The 23,921-nt window shown below is 35.6% G+C and overlaps 1 long non-coding RNA gene across 2 annotated transcripts in view; it reads left to right on the top strand.

The window, feature by feature from the left end:
• The window catches only part of LOC114577987 (uncharacterized), a 41,928-nt gene extending 22,329 nt beyond the window's left edge, over nt 1-19,599 (top strand). The window contains exons 2-3 of one of the 2 annotated variants that reach the window (XR_009829913.1): nt 15,684-16,012; nt 17,038-19,599. This is a non-coding gene — a long non-coding RNA (uncharacterized LOC114577987). Of the gene's footprint in view, nt 1-11,814; nt 16,013-17,037 lie in introns of those variants that run through there. The other variant, XR_009829912.1, reaches the window with a different exon arrangement.
• Nucleotides 19,600-23,921: the final 4,322 nt, after the last annotated feature.

The raw sequence follows: 23,921 nt of genomic DNA, 5'->3' as shown, positions 1-23,921 counted from the left end.
ATCTTGTGTAATAATAGATATTCATTTTTTTAGGAAAAAAAAGTATAAGTTATATGTTTCTATGACAAATAATTCATAAAAAAAGAATATCCTTGAAAAAATTTGATTTAAAAAGAATCAAGGAATGGTAAAAATTTTATTACTCGTGTGTTTTTATTTAATTTAAGTTTTTCAGAGTTATTTGTATTGGTATATTTTACGTTATTATTGATTTTCAGTCTACTTTTAATTTTTCTAAGAAATATATATAATATAATATAAATCAAATTATGTAACAGTATAATAACGAACAAATTATTACAAGTTATTAAATATTCTTCTTGGTCTTGTGCTAAATAAAAATTAAATATATGCGCCAATTCTCGAGAAATTAATAAAACTGAATAAATAATGTAATATTAATAATATAAATTTTTAAATTTTATTCCAATTGAATGATTTTTTTATACGATAGACTTGTTTAAAGAAAAAAAAAATTAAGGGATAAAGATAAAAAATTTTTTTAAAATCTCCTTTTCTATTTCATTAAACTACTTGCTTAGATAAGATTCAACGCACAATTAGAAAAATTAGAACATGTTACTTAATACATTTTACGTTTAATTTATTTTAATATTATTTTTATCCTTAATACTTATTACCCAACAATGATGAAATAATTATATTATTTCGGTTTGAATGCTCGATATTCGTCCCAGTTGGTGGATCTGTTTTCGTCGTATTAGAAGCCGACATGGATCCGGCGTCCGTCACGAAAAGGTTTATCCTTGGCCGTCACATTCGAACTGGCGCTGTTCCGGAACCGACCAATTGGACGCGAGTACAGCGCGGAACCGTCCAATAGGAGCGGCTTTGCGCCGGAAGTTCGGTGCTCCTCTCCCTTGTCACACAGGCGGGGCATCCCCCGAAAATACGGGATCGATTCCCGCGCAAAAAGCCGACCAATCGCGAGGCTCCCGCTCTCGAAACTACGGACTAACAATCCGAACTGTACTTTTGTTCCGTTCCTGACCGTTTGGTTGGCTGCTCGTCGACGTGTTTTCCTGGACAATGCATCGCGCCGAAATGTGCGGTATTAAAATTAATTAGGAATACTATACCGCTGCTGCTGCTGCTCGAGTTGACTGATACCACGACTTCCATTTCTTCGAATTGGAATTCTTCGTTCGATTTGTGTATCTCTTTCTCTCTCTCTTCCTTTATCGGGTTAAACTTTTCTTCTTTTCGATGCGATTCCGCACGAAATTGACATTAAACGAATTTAAAATCGAATTTAAAAAAGGATTGCAAAGCAACGTTTGATGTTGTTTCGACCATGTTGCGTCGAAGTTAATCCGACAATTGATCAGAGATGGTGCATATTGATCTTCGTAATTCGTCAAATTTTCCTATGTCCACAGCGTGGAGCACAGCTCGTTAACTTTAATCAGTGATTAATGGACTGCCGTCGCTTCTGGATGCCCATCGACGAACTTCGCATTGATCATCGACGCACCTCGCGTGGAATTCTTACCACGCTTTCAAACTTGTTTGATTCCGAGGAAAGTGACAGTGGTCGAGTGACGTCCCTTAAAAGGTACTCGACCGTTTTCCTTTATTTCTTTTCCTGTAATTCGTCGCGTAACGCTGTGACGAAGTTATTTCTCTACCCTCCCACGACCCTTCCTCCTACACGATTCCTCGTAACGAAGCACTAACGTTAATTGAGAGATGACGTTACTTTATGACGTAACGAACGAAAAGTCCTTTTACGTAGTGCTTTATTTCGATTATTAAAGATCGATATTTTGGTATTAATTATTTCGCTTTATCGAAAATAGAGATTCTATAGGAAAAAATTAATAAAACGAATAAAGTACTTGATGTATTCCGTACATTTAAACAATTGAAATCGATAATATATATTTTTTCGAAAGAACAAAAAGAAACAAGAAAATCGGAATCATTGTGTAGTTACCTTTTTATAAAAATTAATATTTTCATATATTTAAATATTGTAATAATGTACGTTTAATGTACGTATAAATAATTTTTATCAGATCAAAGAAGAATTAATAAATTGTTCGAATGGTTAAGATGGTTATATTTTATGAAATCAAAATCAAAATCAAAAATCATCTTGGAAACTAATTCATCGTTCGATATATTAATGATTATGTTATGTTTTTTATATGACGTGATTTTGAAATAAATATTTTCATTATTAAATTTTTTTTTTTTTTTTATGAAAAGTTGTCGATAAGATTTTCTGAGATAGATTAGATCCGAACGTGTTTTCAAGCAAAGCAGTGGCATTAATAGTTGATGGAAGGGTAGGAAAAGCAACTGTTATTCACTTTTAGCGGTCATTCGACATTAGCGCACGATAAACAAAATGGCCGACCCCTTTTCAGACCCCCCTCACCCGGTCGCGATCGATGAAAATGGTTGCCTAGCTGCGGCTAGAATTTTGCTGCGCGATATTCCCTCCAATATTTCGACCTGCATTCTCACCCCTTGCTCTTCTCCCCTCTTTTTCTATTTTTGCCAGCTATGATTTAATTACATCGATTCGTAACCATCGTGCTCTCGTCCTTTGTGTTAAATTATCGCATTACTTAAAACTTAGATTGTTCAATTTGCATTTATAATTCGATTCATGATTACTGATTTTTTTATATACTGCTATTTTTCACCGTAAAATCGAAATACAAAATCGAGTTGCATTTCCATCGTCGATTCTAATTAGTCACAGCGTGCAAGAATTATATCAAAACTCAACAAGTAGAAACATCTTTCGAAATGCATCCTATATTTCATATATTTTCGGCGGATGAAATTTTATCTTCAAATGCGAATTATATAAAATTCATCGAATCACCCGGCGCAATTTCATACATATTTTCATAAAATTTCAAACGTTGTTACTGCTTCATCGTTGTTTGCGTTTCACGAAACAGTTTCCTACAGAGCGGCCATGCGAAGTTATTCTCTGAAAGAATCCTCGAACCGCTAACGAACCGTAGGGATGGCCGTGCACAGAGTGATTACTCGTAATCACCCGCGACCAAAGCAGGATAGCAAAAGTCATTAATCGTGAATTGAAATATATCGCGAATCGCCTCTAAATCGAATGGAAATATTAATCTGTGCGGCGGCGGCCGCGCGTAATTATTCCTGCGGTCGAATTCAACTTCGTAATAATGCTCCAATTTCGGCGTCGACGTGGGACATTTGAAGTTTCGGGCGGCACGGTGGATAGCGTCCTTCCTGCGCATAGAGCGTGCGCGCATGCGCATCGACGCTACTCGCCACAACATAACCTCCCAATCCTGATGGTTGATCACCATTATCGAAGAATAACTTCTGGTTTCCCTCCCCCCGTCTCGAGCATATTTCTCGTCTCGTGCACGACCTTTTCGACGGGAAAAAGTTATATCTCTCGGCGTAACCGCTAACCCACAAATTTATCTCCGTGTAATGTTCCTCCCTACGCACGATGTTCACCTATAAACTGTAATAATTCAATAGAGGAAGATCGGTATAGTTTAATAAACAAATTCGATCGATCTAACACCGGTGTTGGTTTCATGTTGATGATTATATAGCCGAAAGCTATACTAGCGCGAATATCGCGTATAATATCGTTCTAGTTTCATAGCTACGGCTTGATCTCCACCACCGATCCATGGACGGAAAGCTTTAATTGCCGGTATACCTTTGAAAACCTTTAGGAGATTCTGGCTTGGCCGATTATATAGTGTATACATACGTATATATGTATATATAACTCAGTGGAGAGAATAGAATGAGCGCTGTTCAAACTAAAGATACCGAGTTGCTATTTGAGTAAATTTCCGGGTCAACTTCATTTTGGATTGTTTTCCATCGCGATGGATATTTCAGCCGCGTATAATTTCGAACGTGTGCCATCTCCTTTTCTCCTCTCGAGGGCGCTCGCATTCGTAGAATCGCGACTGATTGCAGTCTTCACGATCCTTTCTCGCAAATCTGGATTACTCATGGAAAGAGAGGATCCTGCCGGTCGCGGTTGTTTGTTTGTTTACGATTCAAGAAGCATAATGAACCCCCGCTGTCTTCCATCGCCTATCTCCGGGCTTCTTTAACAACCGTACGTTTTCCTATCTCTCTCCCTTATCTCCCTTTATTTTTCGAAAGTACCGACTAGGCGAGTGAGCAGAAACAGTAACGGAGAGCGTGTGTGCAACGAAGACAGAGTGAAAACGGCAGATAGAGAAAGATAGGGGAAGAGAAAGAGAGAGAGAGAGAGAGTGAGAAGGGAAGGGAGGAGAGAACTCCACTTCATCGACCGTGAGTTCCACGAGGACGAGGGGTAGTGACGAAGAGCAGGGGTTGTGTAAGTGTGCCTCTCTACGTGTACGCGCATACGTGTGTGTGTGCGCGTGGACGGTGGTGAGGAGACAGGGTGAGGGTAGTTGGAGTAGAGGGGACGATAGGACGCCATCTTCCTTGAAAATCGATCCTGACACTACTAGCTCCTTCGCGGCGTTTCCATCGTAGCTTACGTTTTCCCTTTGCGACATTTTCGACACCCAACGACCTGCTTTCCCGCCTCCACCTCGAATCTCTCCCATTTAATTTTCATCAAACGTGTATCGCGGAAATTACGAGAGGAAGAGATCGTGCTTTTCGATCTTCCTTACAACGTTACACGGACTGAAGCGACTTCAACCAGAGACAGAAATTTAGTTAGCGGAGAACAGTATGGATGGTATGGCAAAAGGAAGAAAGAGATGGGAAGGGAGAAACGTTGACCATGGTTAGCAGCAAGAAAATTGATTAAATATAGGAAATATACCAGAACAGGGTATCGTCCAAGAGAAAGAAAACGGGGACGGTCGTGGTGGTGGAGGGTGAAGAGATACGAAGGAGGTATCAACGTGATGGTATCGTGCAAGTAACGTAGTTGGTAGCAGCGGCGCTGGTAGCGTCCGCCAGGCTTGGGCGCCAGTTTCTATCTGACAGGGTATTTTTGTGGGAGCTTGACTACCCCCGTTTTCCAACCCCTCGCGTTTCCATCTCTCATACTAGTTCCCTCTCTTTCTTCCTCTCGTCCCGCATCCCTTTTCGTATCTCCTCCAGTGGCTCCCGCCTGGCCTCCCCTCGTTCCTTGTTATCCTGCCGGTTTTCACGTGACGTCAGCGGCCAACGTCGACCAATCGCAGCACGAGTTGAATTATGGAACGAGACGGAGCAAGAGAACGATCGGGTGCGACGCAGACGGGAAGGGTGTGGATGTGGGTGGCAAGGGGGTAGGGAGAAACTGATGCAGGCCGGATTACGCTACCCTGGACTCTGGACAACGAGCAACCCCTCGACGACGACGACGACGACGACGATGACGATGACGTTGTAGGACGATGTTAGATTTTACTTCGCGTTATTTTGTTTCCTACGGAACGGAATTACGAATATCGTTCTCTCTCTCTATAATGGAATATAGGTTTGAGAAAAATAAAATTTCGATCGATCGTCTGCGCTTGCTTACTGAATTTATCGAGCGATAATGAAGAAAAATACGATCGTTCTAGTTAAATAACAAATAGAGAAAAAACACTTGAATCTATTCTGATATTAAAAGAAACGGGGAAAGAAACGCGGGATGTGCTACAATCACCTTTCACCGTGACTGCTTTCACCGTGAAGTGGTTACGAGGAGGGAAAGAGAAGGCAGCAGTAGCGAGAGGAAAGAGAAGGAGAAAGAGAGATACACCTGGTGGTTACGTGTGTATGCAACTGTCGAGTAGCTTCGAAAGTCGCTCCGCGAAAGGCACCGCGCGTGCACACCGCGAGAAACGAACGTGATCATCTTTTTTCTCCGTTCTTTTCTCCCCTTCCTGTTCACCCTCCGTCCGCTCGATCCTTTGCTCCGCGTGGGAGAACGAGGCGTTTCTTGCCGCTTTAATACGCGACCGTGGACCGTGCGAGCACACGATATGGAAAGGAGAGCCTCTCCTTTCTCGCCGCGTATCCACGCATACGCAACGGAAAATGTCCTGTTCCCCGATCCGTTCGTCTCGCGCATCGTGACGCGTCTGATTAACTTTTCCGCGATTCGTTTTTCCTCTAGCTTCATCTTCCGATTCTTAAAACTCTCGTATCCGATGTATAATCTTTCTTCTCATTGGTGGCGCTGTCGTCGCAGTTTCGATCGGCCTGGTAAATCGATTTTCCACGTTTCGTTTCGAAAGTTTCTCGTTGGCTCTCGCTTCATAAATAAATACGAACCGAGCAACTGGACGAAATTTTCGGTGAAATTTCTTTATCGATTTTTAAGAGGATTCGGTAGCGTGTAGGTACGCGGAAATAAATATCGCTGTTTAATCCACTTATCTTGTGGAATTATATCCATCCAGGGCTACTTAATTATCCCGAAACGAAATTAAACAAGCTGGACGAAACTAATATCATACTTCGAATAAATTTAGGTCTCGTCAAATAACTAATTAAAGCACTTTTAATCATGTAATTTAGGTACAGACGCAACGTGCGCCGAGCCTCGTGGTGTCCACGCGTCACCAAAGGTGGACCCTTCCCCTCTTCCTTTCTATTCGTGTTACACCTACAATTTCCCAGTTTTCGACGGACTCGACCACTCGACAGAGATGGGCAAAAAACGGCATAAAGACCGACGAAGACGGGAATAGACAGAAATTGAGAGGCAGAAAGGAAGGAGACGGAGAGAAAGAGAGAAGCAGATCGAGAGCTTGCAAGCGTAACCCGGTCAGAGCGAGGGAGAGAAAAGTACCATTGCCTGAAGGAGGATGAACAGTCCACCAGACCATGACCGTATCTGTCCGTGTATACGTGTTTTGCTGTACCATTCCCTGGTATTGGTGAAACTTCACTGCGCCACCATATACGCTTTCGTGAAGCTTTATCGCGCCCACGCGCGCGCATATACGCCCTCCTTCTCATAGTGGTGAAGCTTTTTCGTTTAAGTGTACCTACAAAAACTTACCTCTACACCCACGTGCCCGTGTAAATGTGTGCAAGGAGCGACGTACACGGTTAAATGGGATTTCGAAGTGGGGATGTGCAAGCATCTCGCATACAAACGTAATACACTTGCACATATAGGCGAGATACGGGGCTAACTTGCTATACACTGGCGCATTGGTCACAAATGCACGAGAGCGTAGTTTAGTATGTACTTGAAAACGTGCTCGTTCATGGTGTGCGTGTATGTACGCGTGTATGTGTGAGAGTCAGTTTGAATTCGACAGGGGATGGGCGCAACTCGCGTAAAACGCGATGCTCACGTATATAGACGTACACAGGCGCACGAGCATAAGCATGGGACACGGACGAACACGATAGAAGGTTCTATATGTAGAGAGGTGGGGTAGGGGATGGACCGAAGTAGAACCAAGCCGAAGTGGAACGAGGGGAAGCGGAAGGAGGTGGTGGAGGAACGAGGGGAAGCGGTGGAACTGGGCGGCGGCGGGGATGGGTCGGTGCGAGGCAACGTGAGCGAACGAAGCGACCTCTATGGTGGGGGCTGCGGCGCGCTGCTGGGTGGTGGTTGACGACGAACGAACGAACGAACACCGATGACTTATTAGCAGAGTGCAAGTTGGCCGCGTGTTTGTGAACTTTCGAATAAATGTACGTACGCGCTGGTGCCACCGGTGCCTCTCCTCGTGGTGAAACGATAGAGAAAGAAGGGAATAGTTGCCGGTGGTGGCGCTGTATTCTCCCCTTGTTTTTTCCACCCCTGTCCTTTCCCCTCTTTCGGTAGGTCCCTCCCTCCCACGCCTCCACCAGGAGAAAACTCCGACGATCACGCGCTTCGTTGCGTTTTTTTCCTCTCCTTTCTACCTCTTCCTCTTTTCCTCCCTCTTTTCTGCCCTTCTTCTCTCTTTTTTTTTTCCTTTCTTTCTTTCCCTCTTCTCTCCCTCTTCGTATATCGCCGGTGTCCCTGTATATACGTTTACAGACGAAATTCTATGTATATTTTATACGCACGTACACCCGATCAACCCCTTTCGTGTATACATACACGTTTGTTCGGCCAGATGTGAGAATTGTTATTAATACCACGCTTGCTTCTCCGTACAATGCGCGATGCTTCTGTGTGCCCGCACGCTCTCTCCTCGCGTACACGTATCCTCCTTGCGACTGTGCTCGGCCGGGGCCATTGATCAAGTTTGTCTCGCCGAATGTACACGGAGTTACTGCTTCCATTCGTTGTCTTTTTTTTTTTTTTTTCCCTCCCCCATCCCTTCCACGTTTCGAATTCGTCTCTGGTTCCCCGTGTGCCCTCACCCTCCACGGGTTTTTCCTTCATTTTTTTCTAGAGATACGTGCTCATCTCCGATCGGATCGGTCGTGAGATTAGCGGCAAGAGGAGACCCGTTTCGTTTTGCATCGCTATGCGACGAACTGCCATGATTTCTCGCGGTTTTCAAGGGTTTTCTCATACTCCACGTTTTCTTTTTCGTTTTTTTTTTTTTTACATTCGTATTTCGACACGTCGCTCCTATAATCGCAGTTATGACAGTTATGAATGCTACTTTCAGCTATGTATCGCCGAATGATTTTATGGGCAAGTCAGTTTGTTCAATAATCATCTGGTTGAACGGCAAGAACGATGCATCGATGTCACAATGCTAAGTTTTGCGAATGGCTCTCCTCTTCGAGAAATTAGAATATTATTTACATAGAAAGAAGCCGTAAAGCCCATAGGATTATCACGAGAGCCCCAATTTACCCGGTATTGTCACTCTCCTCGAAATTTTCTCTATCCCGTGGAAACTGTATCAGGAACACGCCATCGAACAAAGAAAGCTTTCGAAAAGTCTACTCTTGAAAGGGTAGAACGATCTAAAGCAGAGACGCCTTTAAAGGGGAGAGGCCAGAGTTTCGGGAGCGAGAATTTGGTCAACGATTCTTCCGTCGGCGTCTCGGTTGATCTGCAAGGACAGGGACAGTGGAGTGGTGGTTGGGTCGGGGATTCCCCAGCCTACGATTAGGAAACTTTGCCGAGACTCCATGGACTTTGTGAAGTCGCGCGGGGGTTGGGGCGTGGCGCCACGTGGAAACCGTAAACATCGTTGGATATACCGATGAAATCGGCGGATACGTGGTCGTGGATCAAAATAGTTGCATTTCGCCCTTTTTCAACGATTTTTTTCAAGCAAAACAGCTTCGTGAACGAGTCGGCTGCGACCTTCGACATTTTGTAGATTCGCTCGAGTACTCGTCGATCGATACGCCGGTTCTATTTCGACTTTCGTGTATTTTGAGATTTTACTCGAACTCGTGCACGACCAGTCCTACTTTTTCTGTCGCTAGATGTAACGATTTATGGTGTCTCGTCGATATTTCATTGGTTATATCTTGAATGGATCCTTGATTAATGAAAATCTCTTCAAGTTCGCTGAAAATTAACAATGCGATTCTCTCTCTCTCTCTCTCTCTCTCTCTGTTCGTCGTCGTGGAAGGCTAAAATTAATTCTATGTATTATTAGCCCTTTGACCCTTTGTAATTATACTCTTCTTACCTTACGTAAGCTGACATTGCTGCTTCGTAAATGCTGGCTTATAAAGATGTCGCTATTAAATACTTCATCTTGTCTAAGATGATTCGTAATCATGATTGTACATTGAATGACAGTTTGTTGGTATTTATTGAATAAATATCGACTATATTAAATATAAAATTTGCAAAAGTCGTAAAAAAATAATATGTTTTTATTATTATTTTAATCTTTCGACTGAGAATTTAGAGAAATGAAATTTTGAAATAATTATATGATCTAATAAATGATTTATATTGTTAATAAAATTAGTGGAAATTAATCAGTTAAATCTAATTTAACTTCGAACTTTGTTTTATTACTTTAATTTTGATTCTTCGTTTAAATATTAGTGGATTTAAATTTAACAGATTACTCTGTTTAAAGTTTTATTTTATAAATTTACAATAATTTTAAATTTTTATTCATTAGAAGGTTAAATTTTGTTTTAAATATTGAAACAATTTTCCGAAAGTTTAAATTATTCTATTTATTAATAATTCCATAATGATTGTTTCAGACCGAGAGAAATAATAAATGTGAGGTTAGAAAATTTTTTTATAATACATAAATAAATTATATTCCTATACAAGAGAAATATATTGATAATAAATAAGCGTAAAATATCATTATTAAAATGAATCAAAAAGAATAAATGTAATAATTTCAAATTCTATGAATATTTTCAAAGATTATTCGGCTGTCTGAGTCGTAACAAATTTTTATTAATAATTTTAATTTTTTCAAATGCATCAATGATAATAATTTTAAATATCTGCGCGAGTGTAAGGAAAACGTGCACTGGTGTACATACATGAACAGGAAGGGATGAGGAGGGTGGTATACTCCGATGCATTTTAAATGAGTCTAAAAGCGATTCGGCCGCCCGCGCGCACGTTTCGTATATATCGATTACCGAAATGCGCGATTCGAGAAGCGCGCCAACAAGATGCATTTCTTTCGTTATTATTATCTTTTTTTTTTTTCTTTAATAAGACTCTAATATCCTTTTACTTTACTGATGTTTTTTTTTATATGAAATTTATTACATTATTTTTATATTAATCATCTATACTTTTACGATATTACTCTTATAATTCTCTATAATTCTCTATACTTTTTTATATTCTACAAAAATAATATTCTTATTTCAATTTTATTTTAAGCGAAAAAGTAGAAAGTGATTTCTACTTTTTCTACGAGTATTATCAAAAATTATACAAGAAATCGTACGAGAAATTATAAAGATATTATATAGAACTTTTTTCATTATCAATTATATTTATTCCTACAACATTATTCTTTTAATTTTACCATTAATTTTGGTATTCACACACGAAATATAGATGGAATTTCTTCCTTTCTGCCAAAATTTATACTTATATCCCAGAGTCTTGTAAAGTCTCTCGCGACAATAGTGTAGTCGAGTAGACATTTATAAGGCTGTCTCACCATTTATCGTTTTACTGCGTGCATTGTTTTTGGCATGGAGACGCGGCGGATTCGCAATTCACCACCCCCATAATTCTGACCGCCGGTCATTCGGCTAACCCGTTTCCCATTCCGATGTCCGGCCAATGTCCATGCACCCCATTCTCCACTCATCCTGTAGTCTCCCCTAGTAAGCACTTTCTACCTCGACCGAGTGAGCCACGTGTTCATACACTGATTTCGGTGCGAAAGAAGATTGAATAATTTAGATTTTGTCACGTGATATAAAGAGTGAAAATTTTTCCCAATTTATCTACGACTTGCGCTATGAAAGGATGAAACAAGAAATCTATGGTTAGCACGTGTCTAGATGTTTGGATAAAGATGTCAGAAACAGGGATGCAGATCTGTATCTACCGATTTTAAAGAAATTAAAAAACTTGTTATGAGATTATTGATTTGATTTAATATTAGAAAAAGAATGTATAAAACAATTATATACTTTTCGGACAATAGTTATTCAATTGAATATATCAATTTTTTGCGATTTTATAAATTCGAAGTACATATTTGTGCGAAATAGAAGGGAGAAAAATCTGCAGTAAATCACTCGTTTTTTATGGTATATGCTTCAAACGATAAAAAATTATAAAAAATAGATCTGCATCTACTATTATCTATTAAATCTATCTACTATCTAGATATTAAATCTATTATTTAAATAATAACACTATAATAATAATGTTTTGTATATACCATTTATAATATTTTTACAACAAAAAAAAAAAGATATCTAATTACTTTTTCGAGTTTTTGCTTCTTCTTTCACCAGCAAGTGATAATAGTAATAGATATAATCAATCATAAATCATAAGCGTATAGTTGTTGTGCGACTAGTTGTTGTTCCCAACGCATCTGTATAAACTAGATATTGATCATGTCTAACTCATAAAAGTGAATTCCGCGAGATTGTCCATAATTTGAAAACGCGGTCTTGTTATTTTCACGTGGAACAATATTCCGCGTTGGTGTGCGCCGGTCGAGAGATCGCGCGCTCTTCCCGCTCGATCGATACCTAAATTTATTATGCCCCACTTGCCGCTGTGGAACCGTGGTATGTTACCGCCATTACCTGTTTTGACTTTGTGCCATTCAAAATTTCACCGTAATGAAACGTTTGGTTTTCCATGAAATTGAACTTCTGAATTGTTTATTAATTTCCCTTGTAATAATGTTTTCCATTTATTTATTTTGTTGTTTTTTTCTTTTTTTTTTTTTTTTGTTTTCTTTCTTGCTTGTTTTCTCGTTCGTTTATCGACAAGGATTACATACTACGTTCAAATATTCTTTTTACATCTACGAATAAGTTTTCTATATAAGAGAAAATTACAAATTATTAATTATTATTAACATTGAGTAATACAAATTTAATATGTTTCTATTTAATTGTAATTCCATAAACCAACGAAGTATGATAGGTTCATAAGAATTAACTTAAAGTTAAATTGAAGTTAAATATATTATCTTACAATTAGTCTTTTCGCATATTCATGGACCTTAGAATTCTAGAATAATAATAATCTTTTTTCTTTTCTTATTAAGTAAAGTAAGCTTGTAATAATATATACTCATATACTTACTAAAATATCAAATGAAAATACAAATAAAACTGAAAGTAAAATAGCAAAAGATTAAAGAATGTTAAACTCGTCTCTAAGGAATAACAATCGGTAAAATTGTAGAATTTAACCAAAGAAGAAGAAGGAAAATGTGCAACAGTTAGCATTTCTACGAACATTTAAGAATTCTTGGACCACATCAAAGGCGGGTACGTCCGAAGAAGTGTTTTTTTCGCGGTTAAAGAACAATTAGCAATTAGTCGCGGAACAAAACAGCAAAAGATTCTTCAAGGAATCATTCAATGCGACAAATCTAAACTTTCCCTTTGTTTTTATTAATTCGAAAGTAGATTTTAAAGTAGCGACGTTCAATTGGAACAGAATAGAGAGAAAAGAGAAAGATCTTTGAGTTTTCCATTCTTGTTCGAGAAGTGTCGAAAAAGCGGAGATCGGGCAAGAAAGTCAGCAGAGGAAATGAAGATGAACGTAAATGATCAACATAAATGCGGGGGTGTGTAAAGAATTTCGAAGGTTAGTCGACGAACGTCATTGTGAGACACAAGAGTCGAGAACAGCGTGGCTCTGAGGGGCTATAAAAATCGTATTTTGGCGGGAGACCCACGTTTGTAGGTTGTATTTTCCCTTTCTATGACCCAATGCAGCTTTATCGGGTCAGTTGCATTTGCATTGCGATGCGCACGGCGTTCCCGTTTCACAACTCTCTCACGTATTTTCCCTCCTTCTCTCTCGGCTGTCGTGCCGTCCTTGCTTTTCACTCGTTTCCCCTTTTCGTCTATCGTCCTTTTTATTTTCACGTTAGTTTCCTCTTTTCCATCCACGTTAGTTTCCTCTTTCCATCCACGTTCCTGTCCGTGCAACGTGCTCCGATGGACCGTTTGCCTGGAAAATCGGCTATTCTCTTTTAATTCAAAGAAATATCGCTTATCATTGTTCTTATTATTTTTGTGTTCTTTGGAAAATTTTGTTAGAACTTGAAAGGATACAAGATTTTTGTTTTTTGAATTATCTTCGATCTATATTGAATTTTTTAATATTTATACAAAATATTTCGATTTTTTTAGATAAAAATTTTGTTAATGTTATATGAACATAGATATATAGATATATAAAAAAATGTTATGTAAATGAATTGTTAAAACGTTAATTGTTAAATACAGAATACGAAGATAATGATAACATATTTGTGTCAAAATATTAATTGCTAAACATTAATATTTCATTTCAAAATTTTTCTTATTTCTAATGATTGAAATTGACAATGATACAAAATATGTGTATTATTAATTCTTGTGTTACGTTAAAGATTAATTATTGTAATTATCAAAATATCCTTTCTTTTTTAAAGGAAAAAATAAAATATCGGAGAATGAACGATGATTATAACCACAATGAACGTTTTTGTTCGATACTGACATTCTCATGGCTTACTAAACTCCATCCATTACTACTATGCGCTATCTGATAACTGCGATCGAATGCTCGATTAAATTTCTACATTAAACGATTCCATGAATTCGTGTATGTTTTCTCATGCACGTAAAAGATCATTACAATTACCGTTACATAATCAATTTAAAGTAATAGAAGAAAGGAAGCACATTGTTTAATGCCATTTTATATTACGAATTGCGATACTACACATGCGCAAGTTGATGTATATACAGTGGAGCTTCGTTCTTCCTTTGAACGCGAAAAATAATTCAAGCAGTCGGAGCTTAAATCGGGATCACCAGTGATTTAAGAACCACGGGGTTAGCAATCAGAGCGCAAAGTGGACTTGCCGAAGTCGCTTTTGCCAGCCAACCTTCACCAAAGAAGACCAACACGATGCCGTAAACATCACTGATAGATGGATTGTTTTCGCGCCTTTCCAGAATTGTTGACTCACCAAACTTCGACTTGAACTAGACAGCAAAAACAGCGAACAAATCGAACGTTCTTATCTATATAACATTGTTATGTAATATTATATACAAAACTAATATGCATTTAACGGATATCAGAGAAGGGTGGATTTTCTAGATGCATTTATTCGAAAATGTTTTGGTTGCCCCGTTGGTAACCCTATCTGATACCAGGGCCAACATTGTACCGCGCTGGCGTCGCTGCTGCCGTTTATCTCATGAAACTCCATTACCGACGTTTTCTCTGAATTCCGCGCTAAGCAGACGCGAGAGCACCGTGAGCTTGACGCAATGAAATTTGAACGCGCGGTGCGACGCCTCTTCTGTCCTTTTCTCTTCTTGTATATCCTCTCTCTCTATATCTATCTCATTCTTAGTTGTGCCGTGCTCGCTATTCTTATCCTTTTCCTGCAGTGGTTCCATCGTCACAATCTCTCTATCTTTGTTTTATTCCTGTTTTCCTCCTTTTCGTTCGGGCGGAAAGAGTGGGGATAGACGCCTATCGTGTCGGACGAAGGGGCGTGGTGTGAAGGGAGGGAAAGCACGAAACGTGGCAACGCCACACGACCGTGCCACCAGCAATGGCGTAGATATGTATATCGGCAACGCAGCAGTGACTCAGCACCGGGTAGCAGCGCTGTTGCTGCTGATGGTACTGGTGCGCTACGCTCTGCGTTGGCTACGTGATATAAGACAACGTCAATGTAGACCTTTTACAACTCGGTTTTGTAACTCGATTCTGTATGAATACCCGACCAGACGTCGTTTGCTCATGGTGTCACGCCGCGACGTCGGAGATACGCTGACGGCGACATGTTTGCCAACTGAGTCCACTTTCATGGAACACGTGTCGAAAACAACGCGTACCGAAATCAATTCGAATTATAGATTTAGCATTAGTCTGGTTGGAAATTGCATTCTTTAATTTAATGATGATATGATCATATATCATTGATGCTAATTATTAGAAATAGTTTTTTAAAGAAATTTTTTTTCATGAATATTAATGACGCACATATAACCTGAAATATTTGAATACATTATAAATTAAGTTATATGATATCTAACTATTTTTGATTTTATTATAATTGCAATACCTTGAACGAATATTCTAATTTAATACTATAAAAACTTTAAACGAAAATTTATGTTCATTCTATTTTTAGTACTTGGAAATAATACCGTTGAAAAGTGGAGCTTAAGTGCCAAAGTACGACAATGTCATATCAGCAGCCGATAAAGCAGAGACTCGAGAGTAGTATTACATGGAGACGTCCTCGTGGCCAGTGGTTTTGTTATATCGTGCCGGTGTTTAGAATTTCGTGCAAGCGAGCCCGAGAACTCCTTGCCTGCATCGATGACGAAACCAAGGCATACGAGGAGAGAACTCTGGACTGAAGTCTGACTTGGTGGGAGCGGCTGAAGGCCGGCGTTTTGTAACAACGAACATACCGGACTCCGGAACGCCTACGACGAAATTTCGGCGTTACTCATGGTTCGATTAAGCAACTTTTCTTTTATGTTTACGATATTTTTTCTGCTTCCATAATTTTGCGTAATATTTCTATGCAATCATTATGGTTTCGTGAGAACGTACTTAACAATAAATTAAACTTGTATATATGTATATATAACAGTAAGTATATAATGTATAATATATAGTAAGTTTGTACTAAGATTTTAATGTATTTAGAATTTGTATAAATTATGATAAATATGGCGGAAGAGACATGAAATTTCGTGCTATTTTAGTATCGTTGAAAGTTTTATATTTTAATGCCATTTTATATTTAATACGTAATATAGATATACATATTTAAATAATATATATTTAAATAAATTATTAAAATATAAATTTTTTATTGAAATCTACTAGAAAAATATAATAGTATCGTTCTATCAATTTCAATAGATGCAACGAATTTCCTGTAGTTTTTCTAGAAATCGATGTAAGCCGTGCTAAATATAATTATAGTTCGCACATTAAATTTTCAAATGATTTGGAATATCTAGCGATTGTTCTCAATAGCACACTCCAGTATTCCTATTTTTATATTCCGATTTCTATTCATTCCAAAAGTTTTTTTTTTAATGATTACGAAATTTTAAAAAGAATATATTAGGTCAAATAATTTAAGATTTCAAAATCTTTATTATTTCTTGCATATTTTTAAAATCATTAAGAATTGAAGAGCATTTGATATCTTTATTATCATTAAAAGTAATTTCAAGAGTATAATCGAAGAGAACAATGAATTAACCATTAATGTCTATTGGTTAATATTTCTCGATTCCACGCACAAATAAAACTTTATTAGCGCTGCAAACACGGTGCACATGATAAAACGCGAAGAATAAAGCAGTGGTGAAAATAGAAGTATATAGAGAAATTGAAGAGAGAAACAGCGTAATGATAGAAAAGGATAGAAATATATGTATAGATGGAGCTCTGGCGCGGGAAAAATGAAAAGTGAGAAAGATGACCTTTGTGTATTTATATGTTCTGTTTCACTTGCACAGAAGTAATCTATACTACAAACAAAATCGCGGGATCGCGAGAAAAGCTGGGAATAGAAGGTAGCTGCACTATCGGCGATACGTCAGGATGTCGAAGAGAGAACCAATCGTTTCTGGTGGAATTGGGCTCATAGTGCGCGCATATGCATCCGTGAAGGGAACTGGTTACCGACCGCGATTCGATGAACGCGGAAAGTTCCCCAAAGAGGACCGTTGTAAGGCGCCTGAACTTGATGTAGATGAGAATACGAAAATAGTGCGAGGCGCTGCGCGAAACATGGCACGTTGGCATTTGCCACTGACATGTTAATTATGTTTTTGACAAGAAAAAACATATTTTTGAAATGATTTCTTTGGAACTCTGACATAAATTACATATATAAAAATAAAAGAAACACTTTCGAGATGTTTCTAGAAATTTATTTTTGATTTCGATTACGAAAATTGTTCGAAGTTATGATCGATTCCTTAAACTTTTCTCTTTTTTTATTTTTAACCGATAAAATTTTCATTCTTATCAATTTTTTTCTAGATTGCGATACATGAGTACAGTATTCATCGATTATCAGACAATAAACGGTATCTAATCAGAGAAAATGATTTAAAAATAATCGACGATGAAACAATTGACGTGGATAACTTTGACATGATCGTTAAAACGTAATGAATTCATTTGTTCCATCGTTTTTAAAATAATTTCTTCTTATATATCATAACTTGTCATGTTGATATATTGCTTCTTTAGACTATAAATTTTTCATAATTTATTATCCATTATGATGTACTATTAATCCTATTTCAGTTTTGTATTTTTTACCATGACCTCGTTATTTGTAGTAAGATGATATGCGTTGATCTAAACACAAAAATGTTCACGTTCGTAATTATGAAATTAAAATTCTATAACAATAATAACTACCAGTATATAAATATGAACGTTCCAGCTCGAAATGGAATGCACTTGGGTTGAATTTTGCGGGGAGAAAGTATACGAAAGGGAAGAAAGTGACAAGGATGTCTTTTAGTCATGTTGCGATACATGGAAACTTGGCGAAGTTTAATACATATACAGTTCCTTTTTCGATCGTTCTTTTTATTCGTCCACGGTTATGTGCTCCACATACGAGTTGCCGGTGCACAAGTTGTCTCTTTCACTTTGCCTTGATCTCTAGCCGAACTAGATGCTGCGTTGCGAAGTTTTTCTTTCTTTTTAAATTTTCATTAAGAATGCATCTATTATTCTAATTTTATATGATAAAAAATCAGAATTAATCTTTTTTTGGAATTTTCATTAATAATATTCATAATATTCAAACTATAGTTTAATTATATAAAATATATGTATTTAATTTTTTATTGCTTATATATAATTAATATATTCAGCTATGTACTACAAGTAACTGCATAGTTTCAATGTTCAAAAAAAGTAAACTTTAATTTATTATAAAATTGGTTTTAAAATCTATAATTAAATATTTTTTACTTTTCTCTGTAAAAATTATAAACCACTTAATTTTTTTTCCTTACCTTATGAAGTATATATTAAAATTCTTACTTTATCAGATCTCTTTATCAGAAAATAAGTATAGCTGTTACATACTTTTTTACATTGCATGAGGCAAAAGCAAGAAGTTCGCTTTTTATGCATAGATTTCTGATAGTGGTAGAAGAGTCATTTAATTACTTGAATAAAAAATGGATTTGCTTAAATGTGTATAACAATTTTTTGTTCGTATCTAATTAAAATTTCAAATACATACATAAGTATATTGCTTATAGTATAAAATATACATTCTATAATATAGAAAATACTTATTCATGTTGAATCTATATCATAATTTTGAAATAGAAAGATAAAGCTAAAGGAATACAAGCATACAATGATATATAATGATAAGATGAAATAGAAAAGATACAAAATCAAATAACAATATAATGTATTGGTATTATAACTTTTTCTAGAATAAACAATTAACGTTATAAACAATTAATTATAATATTAATTATTAATATAAACTATTAATCTAATATTAATTTGAATATTAAATTTTAATAACTTTAAGTAAAAATTATATTATATATATGTATACTTATTAATATAATTGAAACCTATAAAATTATTGAAAAAATGATATATATATATATTTTTCTTAAAAAGAAATAAGAGAAATTTTAATTGTATAAATGTTCTCACACTATATATTTATTCTAATTACAAATTTTATTCTTTATACCGAGAATCTAGCTTTGGAACGCAATATTGGATGCGAAATCATACGAAGGGACAGCTGTGCCACGTACTGTGGGTCTCTTTGAACATCAGGCCCCACTCTGCTTAGTGTCGAGGCTATAGTAGGGATGGCACGACACTATAGCTGTTTCCGGTATGCTCGTCCTTCGTACGCTTTCGTGCGACTGCTTCGACAGAAAACAACTCGTACTTATTTATATTCGAATTTCTGATACGACCTAAAAATTTGAAATTATTACATGAAAGTCTAAAATGCTCTTGTACAGTTTATGTTTTTATTCATTATATCATATTTATTATGTTTTATTTTATAATTATGTATTTTATATAAGTTATTTTTATCTATGTTATATTCATAATTATGAAGATAATATTTAGAGATTAATTACTAGAGATAATTTAGAGAAGAAAAACAGAAAGGAATACGAAATTTAAATAAAATATTAGCTTAATTGTCCTAATTTAAATTAATATTGTTTTAGCTTACAATTCAAGACTAAAATATTTTTTGTAATTAAAAAACAAAGTGTTTTGTATTGAGAAATTTGGAAAGATTTGGAGAAATTTGGAAAGAATGGAGATTTTATGTTTGTGTCTACAAAAAAAAAATAGATAACTGATATATACACATAAAAATTTATGCAATGAATCATTATACGCATTAACAATTCTTTTATGTATTATAATTTTAAACGTATCGCTGTTCAATTATCTTTTCTGATCAAATAAGTGTAAGCTAAAATTGTTAACTTGAGTTAATCATATACCTTCAAACATCTAGAAAACTATCATCCTTATAATTTCACTACCTTATACATAATTTCAACTTACATCTTGTCTCAGTTAAAGTGTATTTTCATAATATCGAAAAAATGCAAGTCTCGATTTAAAATAACAAACTCGAGGCGGCCATGATGAATCAACTTACAAAAAAATGACAATAATCCGTCTTATACCGATCACTATGACTCTCAGCCCGTCAATTATTTCAAACCAACGAGCGTCGATGCTCCCTTGTACATATAAACATATATATATATATATACATATATTCTATATCACGTCGCTCGATAATTATTCGACACTCGAGTAACCTTCGCTCTCCTCTCCGGTTCGCGAGTCTGCTGCTTCTTGTACGGCCAAATTGCAGATTCTTATCTCTTCTTCCAATCAATTTTCGATTGATCCACGGCGGACGAAAGGCGGTGGGTAAAAATGAAGTCCGGGAGGAAGAGCATTAATGCATTTATACCTGAAGAGTATACACGGGTTTCTCCGTCCAGCCGGGTGTTTCACGCAGCTGCTCGATCTGACGGCGACGCTCCCTCGGACGTCGAACACGCATAAGCGCACGTCTCGCTCGAGGAACGCGAGGGGTTCGTTAATTGCGTTAATATAATTACGTATGCTCGTAAGGAGATAAAGCAATGATTAATTTTATTGTTTGATGCTTTGCTTTAATTAAAAATTATTATTTTAATTACATCGAATTTCTCGGTGATCTTGGGAGAAGTAGCGAGATAATAGAAGGTTCCTTTGTGGGATATTTTTGAATGTTAATATTTTTTAACGCAACAGAAATGAATATTTCTATTTTTAATTTTTTGAAGAATTAATGATTTTTTTTTAGGAAAAGAAATTTCTTGTGAAAAATTTTTTATTTCGTAATTGGTGTTTTATTGATAAATTCTTCGTGAAAAATTAATAAATGTAATAAATAATTTTTGTTACAAAAAAAAATTAAATTAGCTATTAATGATTTCTTAAATTTTAAGCAAATCTAAAGGAACAAATTGAATAATTAATTTCTTATGGAAAATTTTCATTTAGTAATAAATATATATTTAACGAATAAAAATAATATTTATGAATTTTTGACATTTTTATTTTTTGTATGTATTTGTTTAATTTAAAAATTGTAACAAAAATTGTTGTAAATAAATATTTTTTAATTTCGTAATGAATTTTTCTTGTTTCATTAAACATTGAATTTGCAAATGAAATTTGTAATTATTGACATATATGCGAGAAATAAAATTTTCATAATCAATTAATAATCAATTCTTTAACATATATTTAATTTAATTTGTATTTATAGTTGCAGGTGCACAAGTATTGCTAATAGTTATTTGAAAGTTGATTTCAAAGTGACGTTGAATTTTCATGCATATTAGTCAAAAAACTATGGTAAAAAATGACGTGAAATGACGAAAACCATCCATTCGATTCATAATTTCAACGCATTTAAATGTATAAAGAGGATATATGGTTGAAGGTAAGAAGAAGAGTCTATTATACTATTACTGCAATTTTATGCTATTATGTTATTTATTTTAATGAGACATACGAAGATTGGAGCGTTGTCCAAGTTGAAATGGAAGGTTTAATTTAAAATCAGATCCTTCTAAAGATAAAAAAAATATTATTCTCCTGAAATATTTAATTACTCGGTAAGTTAATTAGATAAGTAAAGAAAATAAATAATTAATTAGATTCGTTAGATAAATAATAAATATAAAATAATAAGCATCTGAGATATTTTATCGTTATTTCATCGCTATTAATATATTAACAAATATATTATTATATTTCGATATACAATTGCTCCAATTTTTTTATAAGATTAAGAATAAAATTAATTAATTTTAGTTATTTTCGGAAGATACAATATTTTTTATTTCTTTATTATTACTATTTATGATGCTAGAACCTTATTCACTGCAATGAACAGCCCAAAGATAAAATTTACATGCACGTGAATTATTTTCACGCGCAAAGCAAAATTGAGCACCGTAACGGGGTTAAAACCGTGACCATAGTGATAACACTCCCATAAATAAATATTTACATATAATAAATATTTATACATAGAACTATACACTGTCTATATATTCCATTATACAATTCATCATTATGGATTGTAAATTCAACTACTTTTATCGAACCCTATCAATAATACAAATAAAATATATTTTAAAAGTCGAAATAGTTTTATCATATATAATTATTGAAATAACGTTTAATATTAATTACGTATATCTGAATAAAAAATCATCTTTAACCTCTTTTTCTTCTTTTAACTTATTTCCGATCAGGATCACTCACTTTTTCCGTCGTTTGTAAAATTTTCAAAATTTTCGAGATTAAAAAACTCATTTCATAAAATTTAACCAACGAACACATCTCGCATATCATTCGTCGTTTCACTAATCTCACCTTCAAAAATGTATCGCGTAAAAATTACTCTCAATTTACTCGGAATCAAACAAAATTATAACTTAATATAACTTAATATAAGAATTTACAATCATCCCTTTACTATTCTTATAGTAAACGTTCGTTGCACAGAATTGTAAGAATGTTCGTAACATTCCCAACCAAATAATACCATTCATCCGCAAACTCTGCCATGGTATATTTCATAAAATTACGCGCTTTGCAGCGTTGTCCCTCCTCCCTTAACTAAAACGCATTCTTCACCGGAACGAATGCCACCTGCGTAACGGGCGCAGGGAACGCGAAAATGTCTTTTAAAATGCGTTTGCTTATCTCGGTTCGCGATGCACACGGGCGATACGATGCTCCAAATAATTTGAACACGGCAGAGGGAAGTCCAGGCCGCATCGCACTTTCCTGTTGCGTCACGCATGCCGACGCATAACAGTACAACGTACGGTCTGCCTGTGGCTCCACAAACGCGTGGCCGTTTCAGAATGTCGCCGATACACCTACGTTGCATTACGTTGGCCGGATAGGAGCGTCTGGGTTAGGGATCACCGATCTTGCATGATTTAATGCGCGTGCATCTTCGTGATGCGATATGTCTCTTTGTTCTCTCCGGTAAGAAGCGAATAATGAATAGTTCAGGATTGTTTGGTTGCGATATAGTATAAGTGGTAATTGATCTTAGGAGGGAAGAGGTGGGTAGGTTGTTAATCTTTTCATCAACTTGGGAAGATATTAAGCCGTTGAATATACTTTAAATTTATTGGCTGTGAAAAATTGAAATGTACTAGGATGAAAGGAAAATCTTTGGAAATCTCAAAGGATGGGAACGTGTGATTTTTATTTATCTGTTTATTTCAATAGATGTCTCTAATGTTTCTTGATTGAAATTATTAATTGATATTTAATGTAGATGGTAATTTTTTTTTTTTTAATTTGAATGTTATTCAATTATATGTTATTATTTAATGTACTTCTTATTATTATTATTACCATTATTGAAACAGCTTTTTTTTTTACATTTCAATGATATGTTTAACATTATTGGATTGCAAAATTATCGATACGTTCATGTACATGATGATTTTCCCTTTCATTTTTATATTATATTATGTATAACGAAACATTTATTAACTTTTTTGTGAAAATGCTTTTTTAACTTATTGATTAAAATACTTGTATTAAAATACTATTTTTAGCTTATTTATTAAAACGCTTGTATTAAAATGTCATTTTTTAGCTTATTTATTAAAATACTTCTTCAAAATATGTCACAGTTTTCAATGTTGTTTTTAATACGCAATAAATGTCACATATTTAAATCGATGTAATATACAATTATTAAATAATTGATAATTCTATGTAGTTCCTTTTTTCCTGCATTTTACGAAATATTTAAACTTTTCAATTC

This window comes from Apis cerana, linkage group LG5 (genome assembly GCF_029169275.1).
Source record: "Apis cerana isolate GH-2021 linkage group LG5, AcerK_1.0, whole genome shotgun sequence".
NCBI classification, from domain to species: domain Eukaryota; kingdom Metazoa; phylum Arthropoda; class Insecta; order Hymenoptera; family Apidae; genus Apis; species Apis cerana.
Note: the sequence above shows the minus strand (reverse complement) of the source record. Positions and strands in the feature narration are given on the sequence as shown.